The 14,437-nt window shown below is 46.1% G+C and overlaps 3 non-coding genes across 3 annotated transcripts; 1 reads left to right on the plus strand and 2 right to left on the minus strand.

Moving 5' to 3' along the window:
- Positions 1-724: 724 nt before the first annotated feature.
- Positions 725-798, minus strand: trnan-guu (transfer RNA asparagine (anticodon GUU)). Its single transcript has one exon. It is a non-coding gene; the product is annotated as a tRNA-Asn (tRNA).
- Positions 799-3,189: 2,391 nt separating this feature from the next.
- Positions 3,190-3,272, minus strand: trnal-uaa (transfer RNA leucine (anticodon UAA)). Its single transcript has one exon. It is a non-coding gene; the product is annotated as a tRNA-Leu (tRNA).
- Positions 3,273-14,338: 11,066 nt separating this feature from the next.
- Positions 14,339-14,420, plus strand: trnal-aag (transfer RNA leucine (anticodon AAG)). The gene has a single exon. It is a non-coding gene; the product is annotated as a tRNA-Leu (tRNA).
- The last annotated feature ends 17 nt before the right edge of the window (positions 14,421-14,437 follow it).

Genomic DNA, 14,437 nt, shown 5'->3' on the forward strand with positions numbered 1-14,437 from the left:
AGCCTGGCCAGACAACCACTCGGCCACCCGGCCGCGGCTGGCGCTGCTCACACCCGGGGATCTCGCGGCCCTCACCAGACTCCCAGACACGAAAACTACCCGATTTCCTAGGGTTATAATAGAGCGCACTCAACCCCGCGGCAGACATGGTCCCCTTCCAAACCAATACACACTTTCACACACAAGCGAGGGATGCGCCGCCTTGGGGCTTTGGGACCCTAAGGCTCCGGACCGACCGGCCAGGGGGAGGCGGGAGTTCCGACCCTTAACGACACACCATTGGCTCCTGAGGGGGCAGGACATGCACAAATAACAACACGCCATTGGCTGGCAAGGGGGCGGGACAGCCAAACACCGCTGACGCCCATTGGCTGGAAAAGGGGGGCGTGGTACCTGTCAAAAGTTTGACGAAAGGTGTCACTTTATACTACTCGTAACAATGCTTGTCAAATTCTCAAACAAATCTGCGTTGTATTTCTAATCTCTTTTAGCAGAGGACGCAACAAGAGTATAAATGATATCTCCCGCCAGCCATTCAAAGATACTTTTCCATGGGTAAATATGGATTTCTGGGGAGTTGCGGTGTTGATCACTATTGGACTTCCCCGGTCTCAAGTGTTGTTGTTGGACACGGGCAAAAGACTCGCATTTTCTGCAAATATAAAGAGGGTTAAGGTTTCAGCTTTAGCGGAGACAGTGTTTACATTGACAATAATAAGACGATTGTCCCTGGGTGGGTTTGAACCACCAACCTTTCAGTTAACAACCAAACGTGCTCACCGATTGCACCACAGAGACTGATGAGAGAGGCTTTTCTCCATTCGCACCTTTCTGGTCAAAAATTAAACATTGCTCTGATAGGCAAAAATTAAATTTCATTTTTCACAAGCTGTATGAATTTCTTGAAAAACAAGTTGTTGCAGAAAGGAAATGCATTCATGCATTAAACTAAATCAAGCCCTATGCGGTTGTCCAAGATGGTTGTTTCTGCACAGAAAGACAGGAAGAAAGGCACAGCTGGGATGTGGAGCCAGGATCCCCAGTTAACGAGACAGGTACTTAAACCGATTCAGCTACAGTGCCGGCAGAATTCTCCTCTTTTACAGCCGCTTGGACACACCGCTCTGAGCCATTTGCATTCACTAAGCCCTGAGTCTGACGGCTGAGCAAGCTGTCTCCTTTACACGGAACAGGAGCCCTGACCGTAAAAGAAACGAAGAGAAATGGCTTTTATTGGGCACTTTTCATGTCCAATGCCCTTGACATCTCCCATGGGCAACAGAGTTCATTTACGACACTTTTCCTTTCTTTCTTCTTTCTGTACTCTTTGATGAAACAAAATTCTTATAGGCTTCAGTTTGGAAAAGTGCGCTCTTTAGAAGTTACCGAAACCGCTAATGGTTACATAACACTTAATGAAAAAGCAACGTTCGGGTTTGAAAAAGAATATTACTTGCTATGAATACAAACACTGTTACAGGAGGCGTGTTAGGGATATTTTAGCTTAGATCATCAATTCATCTTACATTTCTTCTCCATCTATATCAACAGCGTTATCGCTACTGAGCGCTAAAGGCAGGTCCTGGCAATACAATCTTCTTTAGAAAACATTTTTAAAACTATTTCCACTACCATCCGTAAAGTAAAAGATTCCGATTGCACGCAACTAATAAATTATCTTTTCCAGGGACGTTGTAGCTAGATGCAAATTACAATTGAAAATATATCAGCTTTAACATTTTCTTTCAGATCCACAGGACGATCAGCATGAGCCATCAAAGAGCCTGTAACGGCAAAAAGGTTAAAAGTGCACAAGTGATCTGTCTTTGGTCAAAGGAATTGCTGGAGCAGTAGGACGCAGAGCAATATCTAGCAGCTGTAGATGATGTTCGGGGAAGAGATAATTCTGTTTTCAGCACAGGGAGTGAGAATGAGCTCAGTCCGGCTCCCAGCAGAATCCATTCTGGTTTGGTTACTGTCAGACTGTGTGTCTGAGGCTCTTTGGATCGCAACGTGAAAAAAAAAGAACAAAAAACATTTGCTCACATCTTGTGATTTCCACGAGAGGAAGAGAAGATATCACTTTAAAAAAAATCAGAACTGAAGATTTGGATCCGGGACCTCATACTTGTCAAATGATTAAAATAATAATTATGAAAATATCAGGTTGTGTTTCTGCAACATATCCTGCACAGTATGCCATTTTTTTCTAAAAATACAGTAGATTGTACTTAATAAAAATGTACAATTCACCACTGGTATAAACAGATGTGTGCTGTGTTTGCCTTTGTAAGCATTTGTTAAAAAAATAAGTTCACAATATGATAAAAAACACAAAAAGCACAAACGTAATAATATAATGATACAAAATCAATACTAAATCATAAAGCCAATTAAGTACCTATCCTTTGAAAACAGTGACATTTGTATCTACTTTTGAATTACAAATCAGACAGCGTAGTCCCTTAATTCAAAGATAAGATATTTGCCAAAACAAGACAACCAGATGTTAGCTGAATTCGGAACAAGAGCCTCTGCTTCATTGTTTATTGAGCTTTTGATCAACGTCTGAGTGAAAAAGATTTGCTATTTTAACTATTTGATTAAAGTTCACAAAAGCACCTTTCTTCGAGCTGGAGTCGAAACAGCGACTTAAGGATTCCAAACTGTTTCTAATACAATCAGCCACGCTACCAACTGAGCTATCGAAGGGATTTAAAGTGCTCTTCTCTGGCACATATTGCCCAATGTAGTGAAATATTCCGGGTACTTAAATTCCAGTTCGACATCAAGTTTCCAACTCGTTTCCTTAGTCTTGTTTACCTTGAATTTAAGCCACAAACCAGGATTCTACTGTATAATCTTCCAGGGATGTTACAAAATGTTTGATGGGGCATCCATCATTACAGGTGGAAATCCACTCCTTTTTTTTTCTCGAGGCATCATATTAAACATTTCATTTGGATCGAGAAGAGGATCACCATGAGAGACAGAACAAACTGTTTGATTCCGTCTTTATTGGGAACTGAATCACAGCTAATGCATGTAAAGCCTTCAGTATGCGATAGTGAGAGCTCAGTTATGCCAGGGAGTGGGAGTGAAGAGAACTGAACTGAAATTTATTAAATTCATATTTAAATAGAGTGTAAATCATCAAAGTGTTCTGTCACTTAAAACTTATTACAACACTACCAGGAGTGGGGATTGAACCCACGTGGACATTTGTCCATTGGATCTTAAGTCCAACGCCTTAACCACTCGGCCATCCTGGTCTACAGCAATATGCTCTTCAGTTGTTTAACATTTAAATATGATTCAACAATTAAAAAAAATTAAACCACGAAACCTCTTAGAGTTGCGAGAATACTTCCTTTGTGTATAATATACATTGTGAATGCTTTCTCAGCCTTCACTTTTTCGTTTTTATGACATTTTTTTGACCGAGCACGAATATTCTTTTGTCCATATCTTCCCAATGGAAGCACAGAGCGCTGTCAAACCAAATGCATTTTAAAGACCAAGACTTGTGGATATTTCCACAGCATCTACATCAAACTATCAGTGGGCTAATTATCTTTTTTTAAACCTCCGGTTTTTCATCGATGCATAATTACGCACTTACTGGAACCTGGAGGACCGCTGTGTACAGACGTTCACAACGCAAGAAATACTGTTCAATACGGCTTCGTGCGAATAACCCGTATATGACCATAGGAAGCAGAACAGTGCAGTCTCCAATTACCCAGACTGTAAGCACAGGAATAAAGCTTTGTTTGATTTCTGAAACCCTTCCTTTACGCCCTGTTTTCATTCAGGTAAGGGTCAACTATATTGACAATACTACTGACAGCAGGAAGATTAAAATATTCTTTACTCAGCAGCTCATTAAAAACAGCTCCCATGATGTTCAAACCGATATTTTACACAGAACACTGACACAGCTTTGCGTTCTGAATCTCTTTTTCTCGTGCTTTTATTTAATATGGCACAATGCACTGGGATAGGGATATTCTGTTCACAAACCAATAGCATTTAAATCACAGCACCCACAATGCTGCAAGTAAGTGTTTTGCACACTAAGCAGGTCTTCTGACTTTTTCCAGCTTTGTTTTGGGTTGTGGAACCTTTATTTTTTATGATTTTCTGAAGATAACACTACAGGTATACACTGGGATAGGTGGGTCTTTTTCATGGCTCAATAGTAATTCAAATACAACAGCCACACTGCTGAAACCATATGTTTTACACACCAGACAGGGCCCCTAACCTCATACAACCTTGCTGTGGCTGTGGCCTCTTTCTTTATTTTTTTATGATTTTCTGAAAGTAACACTACAGGTAATACACTGGGACAGGTGGGTCTTCTTCATGGCTCAATAGTGTAGTGGTTTGATGGGTTTACTGAGACAATTATTAATTGTAACAGTAATCACGAGGTTGTTCGTTGTAGCTTTTAGAAAATAAATCGTCAGAACAACTAACAACGCACACACACAGGTTCAATACACGAGATACATTTATTAATATAAATTGTGCACCAAAGATATACTAGTCTGCCTGGATACGAGTGGCAGACCTTGCTGTGAGGGTTATCAATATACAAGGTATATAATCTCGAAGAGATGCAAACACAAAGAGATACACAACAGAGAATATATGTCAATATATATCGTTCGGTTACCAAATCGCTAACCAGTGTTATTACCCACTGTTACTCTAAACTCGGAAGTAAATACATTACTCATGAATTAAATTGATAACAACTTGTGTTGAGGTACAATTGAATTCTCGAGACGCAATGTAGAACATGGGGTTTACTTATCCACTGTGTATGGATTTGGAATCTCCTGGCACGAACACCAAACCAGCTGACAGGCTCTGTTGCAGCCTCTGTTGCAGCGGTTGTCCAATGGGCATTGTGTCGGCGTCCTCTAGCTACCGGCCAACCAGTCAAGGTGCAGCTCAGAGTAGGACGGGCGGAGGAATCTGACTGCGGCGCACAGGGCAGTCGTTGCTCCGAGGGGATCTACCAGGAGTCCGGCTGGCTAGTAGAAAGTCTCTATGCAAAGAGTGTGACCGTGAGTCCTCACAAGTCACTCTTTTGCCTGGGAAGAAGCTGGTTCGTTCCCGGTCCAGCGCTGCTTCTGAATAAGCTATTCAGGTTGTCGACGAGGGTCCAACTGTAGGCTGCCGTTGATCAAGTGGAGCATTCACGTTGGTAGAATTCTGAGTACGTACGGGATCCTCGGCCTCGCGCTTAGAACAAAGTCCAAGTCCTTTTGCAGACAACAGCAGTTGTCACGTGATTGTCTCTGAGGATGCGCGAAAATGGCAAAGGAGAGCCCCGATCTGAGCTTGCGCTCCCTTTTTGACCAAGACCCAGATGTGTGCTGATTGGTTGAGAGTTTGGCGGGCATTGGAGACCCACGTGGTATTACCACGCCCTGCCAGTCCCTGATTGGTTGGTCAAGATGAGATATAAGTCACTTACTCTTGACACTTAGGAATGCAGTCCAGATGTCCATTCGGCACTCTCTAAACTGATAGGCACCAATGGATGACCATTGATCATGATAGCCAGGCTTAGCTAAGTGCATCCCCGTCTGCGAGCTTGTTCCTTATCAAAAGAAAACATCTTAAATCAGCCTGCATGAATACTTTCTCTGTGGCTGCACCACAGAGATGGAGGGTGAGATGGGGCCTCCTTTAGGACAGCATACCAACGCCTAATTCTGTCTTATTAACAAGCATTGCCGCTACATATCCCCCCTTTTTGAAGGTCACGAGGTCCTGAGGCGTTGTTGCCTTCAAAACAAAAACAGAGTAAAGTGATGTCTGTTGTACCACGGTGGATTCTACCACCCAATATTCACATTACCTCTCGAGAATTTGTACAGGAAATAGTGTTGGAAAGAACATTGCGTATACCTGCTCTCAGTTATAAGGTACATAGAAATGAGGCATCGGGCATCATCAATAGCCCTAGACCTTAAACTTCCGGCAGTTCACTATCAGTATCGGATAGCTCTGCAGCAGGCAGACGTTTGGGAGTGGTTACCTGATTTCGGTGATACACCATTGCTCCCTTTGTCTCATTCAAACTACCCCGCAAGGCTTTGATACAAGAGAACAGCATCCAACACATTACCCCAGCCATGATCCAGCTACCCAGCAGCAGTGTCAAGATGACCACGTTTACTGTTCCCAGCGCCCCAGAGGGTCCACAACGACTGTGCTTGGGACCTACCAGCGTAGTTTTTACGTTTGTGTCGTTGAGAACAAATTCAAGTAACTGTACACCCTCAAGGCTTACTGTCTCTTGGATTCTCTCATCCAAGTCAACGCTGTGTCCTCTGAAAGCGTCCACAATCTCGAGTTCCGTTTCATACAGTTCTGACTCCAGATGATATAGTGCTAAATCGTTGAGATGCACTATAGCTCCTTCAGGAACTTGTAGAAAAACTGTTTTGTTGGGTAGCTGCACTTCGGTAGCTGTGTCATGTCTGTCATAGGTTCTTGTAACAGTTAACTGTGGTGTGCTGACCAGCCATATCTTTCCCACCTGCTCAACCTGGGGTTCATTAACCTCACTTTTGCTCGTCACTGTGGCTTTACACTTTTCAGTGGCAGCCCCCTTTCTGATACCACACAACCTCTGAGTTGTGTCCCTAAGGAATGGCTTACTTGGGCATACCCAGTGGATATCCTTGGTTGACACAGTTCCAGGTTTGGAACAAGGTACAAATTTGGATCATCCTCCTGGTAAGCTACGAGCGGTGGGTTGGTCAACTTCACATGCATGTCCCCCCTCCAGAAGCCAACGTTCAATATATAGACTTGAGTCTATAGATATCCTTGCTACTCACGATGGGAAGGTTCAACAGGAAACCTATTTCCTTGGCTTCGGGGTTGACATGTATGGGAATGGCACTGCCTAGACTGTATGCAAGATGTACTTGCACTGGCTGCACCATCTCGGAAGTGGTGGTCCTCAGTACTTCTTCTACCAAGGACAGTGGAACCAAGTAGGTTGGAATCTGTCCCATGGCTAGGCTAGTTACCGTGGCACTAAGCTCCCTAAGTAAATCCTGCATCAGCATTCTGACCTGTTTCACGTAAGCATAATCCCACTGTAACACGTCGACAATCCTGCCCACGGTGTGGAGGGTGTTATTTAACACTGCTGCATGAAGGTTTACTGCTAATATTGTGCCCTGTAAGGTTTTCCCTAGGCTTTCCAGCCGCTGCTTCTGTTGTTACAGTCTTTCACTACCCTCTGGCATTTCTGACACCTGCCTTCTTGGGGCAGTCAGGGTGAGAATGCCGGTAACAAACAAACCTACCAAAAAGAGCAAATTCACAACAGTGGCGGCAGTAATCAGTCCTCCCAAAAGTTTTTAAGGGTGGCTGATCCCAGTCATCTCCTTCTGAGTGACTGTCGCCTTTCTAAGCTGGCGCAGCGTGTACATGGTGTCTTTCTCAGTATGCCATGTGGCATCCTGGGCACCAACATCCTGGAAATCTGGGGAGATCTGACGCAGCTGCTGATGCTGCTCCTCCATTTCCAGGGCATCTGCTTTTTTGATTTGTTCTTGCCTGTGCTCTAGGAACCCTGCAGGGGGCGGTGCAGCAGTGGAGCATGCCTGACCCTCGGCTGAGTGGTCATCTGGAGCACCTGAGTGATCTGGGATTGTTACCCCATTCTCACTGTTCAGGTCCACCCTGCACCCCTCCTGATTGAGGAATCCCTCTATCGGCATGTTTACAATTGTTCGCTGGGCGTGGGTGTAGGACACCTGCTCGCTCCCCCCTTCCCTCGCTAGGGGTTCAGGGAGCTGCCCCAGCACTGGGATAGCTAGTTCACTGTCTTTGAACTCGCTATCACCCACCAGGCCCATGTCAGTGCAGGCGGGGATTCTGACACCCCTCTTTGCGATGTCCTGCGCTGGCAGGCGGGTGGCTTGAACATCCAGCTCCAGTATGGCTGAACCACTGTTGGTCAGACTCAGACTGACAGACTGAGCTGGTGGCTGTAAGAAACCCGGCTCGGCTTTCATTCCCTGTCCCTTCTTGGGGACTGGGTGTGTTGGAAACCCTGCCGTTGAGGCAGGAACAATCAGGTCGGTCTCTCTCACTACCTGGTAGTTGTGAGAAATAATGTTACCTGACTGCAGGTTCCCTGGATCACAGCAGAGGGAATCGGCATCTGGGATCAGGTGTGTCCACAGGGCAGTAGTCCCAGTGTCCAGCTGGACCTCCTGTCTAACCTGTGAATGTTGCACCAGGGGCACCTGGCGGTGGCCCTGTGACAGCTGCTCAAGCAGATCCTCACTAATAGAGGACCTCTCAGGGCTAAGGGTGAGGGCTACATCACCAACCTGCTCTCTTGCCATCTGGATCCCTTCCACCCCTGCGGGGTGGTGGTCCTGACCCCTCTTGGGTGCCAGGGTGCACAGGGAAAGCTCCTTTTCATCACCAAGTGGGGAGATCCGCTCCTCTTTAGGGATGTGAAAGGGGTTTGCTTTACCTGGTGGATCAGGCGGCTGCTCGGAGCACCGCTCCTGTGGCATGGAGGCTGTTGGGACCTTGGCCAGGGCACGACTTCCCTGTAGTTTTGGAAAGCAAGAAGAGACATTTATTTCTCGTCCAGAGGAACCAGGAGGAACCTCCAACTCAGCTATAGTGTTCAGTGGGCACTGTGTGATCACAGCATAACCACTGAACCCCCCTTTTTGCTGTGTGACAGGCTTAGGGTTTTTGACCTGAGCCCACAATTTTCCACGCTGGCAGTCCACCAGAGTCTCCAGCCTGTCAAGCAGGTCTTGGCCAATGAGTAGTGGCTCTGTTTTAAACCTAGAGATATAAACAGGATGCACCACGTTCATTGGCCCGAACCTAAGTGCCACCCACACTCGGTGTGTGATCCTGGCATGATCCTGGGTATAGCTGGAAATATCTATCTTACACGGTTCTACCTTAAGTCTGATGCCTTTTCCTTTCGCTACTCGTTTGAGTTCGCTGAGTAGATTGGCTGACATCAAACTAATTTCAGCACCAGTGTCAATCAGTGCTTCTCTATTTAAGACGTTTTCAAGAGAAACCTTGATATAAATAAGCCTTGCTTTGCCTTTCTGGCTGAGATTCCCTAAGAATTGTTGGAAGCCTGCCTTTTCTTTGACTTCAGGGGCGGGGTCAGCGCCCAACTCAGAGTCGCAGCCTTCTTCCAGGCAGGAACCCTCCCACCCAATCAGATAGACTAAGGGAGGGGTTTGGGATGGATCCCCGCCTCCTCCAGTGAGAAGGGGCGTGGTCCCCCTCAGCTCATTCACGCTTCCGGCATTCGGTGCGGAAGGTTTACCCTGTCCTGATCTCTCAAGCAGGGCTTGTTCAAGCCGGGCCAGGCGGGCTGCAGTCGACTCCCTTCGTCCAGCCTTATGATAGGCTCTGCCTGAGCCCTTGCCTTCCCCGTAGCGCTCACGGCGGCTCTGACGCTTAGTGCGGTCCTGCCTGCCTATTTTGCGCCGGGGCTTAGGGGGCTCAGGAACCTCAGCTCCCTCGAGCTGAGGCGAGTCGTCAACCCTGATGGCTTTAGTGGCGAACACGGCCGTTTTAGCAGGTTTTCGCTCTGAGGAAGCAGAGACTTCAGCTCCCCAGGCTTTTAGAAGCCAACCTTCTAATGTCAGCCATTTTCATCGCTTTTGCATCAGTGTGCATCACAATCATTTTCCTGACTGAGGGATGCAGATTAGCAATGAATAAACCTTTGAAATTCACGTTCTCTTCGCAACCCTCTTCATTCCGCCCTGCAAAATAAGTGCAGGCGACTCATAATAGTCGCGAGGGGCTTCAGCTTTTTCGTGCTTAATATGGTGCGCAGCTGCCACAGCAGCTATGGGATCAATAAAAGCCGAAAATTCTCCGATCATTGCCTGACACAGCTCCTCAAAGCTATTACAGACCTCCGGTCCTTGTCTAGACATCCACTGGTGGACCGCTCGGCTGGTAGTTTTCCTTACTAACATAGCCTTTTCCTGTTCGGACGCTCCGGGCATAAACTGCAAAGTATATCTCAGCTCATCGATGTAGGTTTCCACATTATTCCCTGAGACTGACGGGTCAAACCTTTCTACATCTTTGGCTAACTGCCTCAGGGAGTGGAGGTTAATTTTTACGGTTTCTCCGCGGGCAGGAGGACGGCCATAATCAGGAGCAGGGGGCCTATGCCTGAATTGCATCGCCCTTGCGTCTCGCGCAGGACTCGGCGATCTCCCCTATGCCGATCCGACCACAGACCCTGGCCGGGAGAAACCCCCTCCCGGCGCGCTGGGTGAGCGCTCCGGGCTGCTAGGTGGGCTGGCATGCAAGTGGGATCTAGCCTGTTTTGCTTCCAGTACGGCAGCATCTAACTCCTTTTGCCTTTCCTGGCTGAGCTCATTTAAACTCTCTATTTCTTTTTCTTTTTCTTTCAAGCTCGCTTCCAGGTCTCTCCTACCTACCTCAGCCGCAGTTTCTCTAGTAGACAGGTCATCTAATTTACCTAAAACTTCCCTGAGTCTGTCTTCACTTTCCTCATTTTTCACTCTCTTTTCTCTGATTATATCCAACAACTCAACTCGCTCCGCCTTATATCTTTCTAGCTTTCCCTGAAGCTTTTGAAACTTTGTCAGCTCGGACAAAGACAGTTCCAGCTGTTTAGCTAGATTTAAGGCGAAACTCGATAGGACCTGAACTGCGTTCACTGACCCTCCTGTGTTAAGCTGGTTCGCTACCTTGGCTACTAAATCTACTTGCAGCTTCTCAATATCATCAAAGTTCAACTTTTCGATACCGCTCCAGTAACCAGGATTGTCGTCGCTAGAAATAGTACTTATAAGCGACTCCTTTTCAGACATTTTAGCAGCCATTGTCATTACGTCAGAGAAACTTTAAGAGTATTACTTTTTTTTCCTTTTACTAAAATACAGTATGGAATTTAAACACCCGAGCAGATGGATTTCCAATCAGCACACGTTACACTAAACGCTAAAAAACAGGGGGATTTCTTTGCGCAGTTATCAGCACACCCGGTATTCGCCTATAGAAGCCGCGGTGCTGTGCTGAACTTGAACTCACAGCAATATCAGTTATTCTGTGCGATTGATTCTCATTTCATTCTTAACTCCGCCCACCCAGGGACGCCATTAAATGTAGTGGTTTGATGGGTTTACTGAGATAATTATTAATTGTAGCTGTAATCACGAGGTTGTTCGTTGGGGCTTTTAGAAAATCAATCATCAGAACAACTAACAACGCACACACACGGGTTCAATACACGGGATACATTTATTTATATAACTGTGCACCAAACATATACTAGTCTGCCTGGATACGAGCGGCAGACCTTACGGTGAGGGTTATCAATATACAAGGTATATAATCTCGAAGAGATGCAAACACAAAGAGATACAGAACAGAGAATATATGTCAATATATATCGTTCGGTTACCAAATCGCTAATCAGTGTTATTACCCACTGTTACTCTAAACTCGGAAGTAAATACATTACTCATGAATTAAATTGAAAACAACTTGTGTTGAGGTACAATTGAATTCTCGAGACGCTATGTAGAACATGGGGTTTACTTATCCACTGTGTTTGGATTTGGAGTTTCCCGGCACGAACACCAAACCAGCTGACAGGCTCTGTTGCAGCCTCTGTTGCAGCGGTTGTCCAATGGGCGTTGTGACGGCGTCCTCTGGCTACCGGCCAACCAGTCGAGGTGCAGCTCGGAGTAGGACGGGCGGAGGAATCTAACTGCGGCGCGCAGGGCAGTCGTTGCTCCGAGGGGATCTACCAGCAGTCCAGCTGGCTAGTAGAAAGTCTCTATGCACAGAGTGTGACCGCGAGTCCTCACTCAAGTCACTCTTTTGCCTGGGAAGAAACTGGTTCGTTCCCGGTCCAGCGCTGCTTCTGAATAAGCTATTCAGGTTGTTGACGAGGGTCCAACTGTAGGCTGCCGTTGATCAAGCGGAGCATTCACGTTGGTAGAATTCTGAGTACGTACGGGTTCCTCGGCCTCGCGCTTAGAACAAAGTCCAAGTCCTTTTGCAGACAACAGCAGTTGTCACGTGATTGTCTCTGAGGATGCGCGAAAATGGCCAAGGAGAGCCCAGAACTGAGCTTGCGCTCCCTTTTTGATCAAGACCCAGATGTGTGCTGATTGGTTGAGAGTTTGGCGGGCATTGGAGACCCACGTGGTATTTCCACGCCCTGCCAGTCCCTGATTGGTTGGTCAAGGTGAGATATAAGTCACTTACTCTTGAAACTTAGGAATGCAGTCCAGATGTCCATTCGGCACTCCCTAGACTGATAGGCGCCAATGGATGAACATTGATCATGATAGCCAGGCTCAGCTAAGTGCATCCCCGTCTGGGAGCTTGTTTCTTATCACAAGAAAACACTCTTAAATCAGCTTGCATGAATTCTTTCTCTGTGGCTGCACCACAGAGATGGAGGGTGAGATGGGGCCTCTTTTAGGAGCATACCAACGCTTAATTCTGTCTTATTAACAAGCATTGCCGCTACAACAGTAAGACAGGAAGAAAGGCACTGCTGGAATTCGGACCCAGGATCTCCTGTTTACTAGACAGGCGCTTTAGCCAACTAAGCCACGGCGCCGGCAAAGTGCTGTCCTTTGACAGCCACTTGGACACGTCTCAACTGCTCTGAGACATCTGCGTTCGGTGTGCACCGAGCCTGCTCGCCTTGCAAGTTGCCTCATTTACATGCGATAGTTCCACCACTAAGAGAAAGGATGAGAAATGGCTTTTATCTGGCACTTTTCATGTCAGAGGATCTCAATCTGCTTTCCGTGTACAAGAGGATGTCCAACTCATGTAGCTAAAGACGTAGACGACAGTGCTCCACTGAAATCTAGATCTCACAACCCTCGGCATGGCTCCGCTGTGTTCTGCTTTAGACAAAGGGGGGAAAAGACTTCTTTCATCACACGTTTTACACTGTTTACGGTGTTTGCAGTGCTCTTTCTTAAATGAAACCAGGAATCGGCACCATATGAGGTGAGACTAGATAATATTGGATCAAGTAGCCTCGCCATTCCATGCGTGACGTGAGCAAAGTGTAATTCCTGTCTTTATAGTGTGCTTGTTAGAGACTTAGCTGGCACCCAGAGCGCTTTAAATCCGGGAGTCAGCAGCCCAAGACAAGAGAGCTTCCTTCGTCTATGTTTTTTGCGTGAAGGGGAAAACCATGCGTGTGCTGCAAACGATCTTAGTATCGAAGTGCCATCCCACATAACCGATCCGAACAATCTGCTTTACAGAGAAGCACTGCCGGAGATTATCGTTGGCAAACTGAAGACCAGGCTGACCTCTTCTGTGACTCTTGAACACTGAGTCTCAAGGTTGTGAATTCAAACTCCACGCTGGCAGGAAATTCCATAGGTAATGATCACATTTTCTTGCATGCTAATCAAAACAAAATATTAAGAAACTTTTCCCGATACCAGTATTTTACAAAAGTAAAGGCACATGGCACATGTGTGCCACATCACGTCCGAGTTTAGTGACAACTACCTCAGAGATTGTAAGCTGGGTAGTTTCAGATCAGATCACTTTTTTTATCAAAGGTTCAAGCAAACCCGAATACTTTTGCAAGAGACATTTCAGAATCCCAGTCCAATCCAGTACGATTGCTGGATCCTTCGAATTCGACTGAACTATAGCACAGATCTGCAGTCCACCATTAGAATACTGTGGGTGTGTTGTATAAGCCATACTGCCAAAAATAGTTCTAAAACAGGAGATACATCCTCGTTTAGGAATGTGGTATAAAGTGAAATGGTCTTGGAAGAGTCCTACGTTTGAACAGTTCAAAATAGACGTAAAGGGGTATTTACGGACTCTTTCGAAATGTAAGAACAAGCTGTGCGGACCTTATCTTTATTTACCTTGTGTAATCTTTTTTTCATGAAGTGTAATTGTATTATAGCATGTGCCCCTGATGATTTTCTTGATACTTTATATGTGCTCTTGTTTGTATTGTATGTAGTTTTTTTGTTCAAATAAAACGTAAAAGACACAACTTTCCTGATGCGGCTGCTGTAAAAATAAAATGAAATCAAGGGTGCTGTACACAGAGGTTCTGAACCCTGCTCCACAGAAGATCTTTATCCAGAGGTGTTAAAGAAGTCGAGATCTCGCCATGAGAGGGGAAGCATCTCAGAAAAAGCAGGTGCAGTCGGTTCCACGGTCATAACACCACTAAATCGGGCGACAAGAGCAAAACCCACCCGGCTTCCTCCAGGCAAGTAATGAGACAAAGAGACAGTGCACAGCGGGTAGCGTGGCCGAGCGGTCTAAGGTGCTGGATTAAGGCCCCAGTCTCTTCGGGGGTGTGGGTTTGAATCCCACCGCTGCCAGGTGCTTCTATCAAGAC

Source organism: Lepisosteus oculatus, chromosome 14, assembly GCF_040954835.1.
Source record: "Lepisosteus oculatus isolate fLepOcu1 chromosome 14, fLepOcu1.hap2, whole genome shotgun sequence".
In the NCBI taxonomy this organism is placed as follows: Eukaryota; Metazoa; Chordata; class Actinopteri; order Semionotiformes; family Lepisosteidae; genus Lepisosteus; species Lepisosteus oculatus.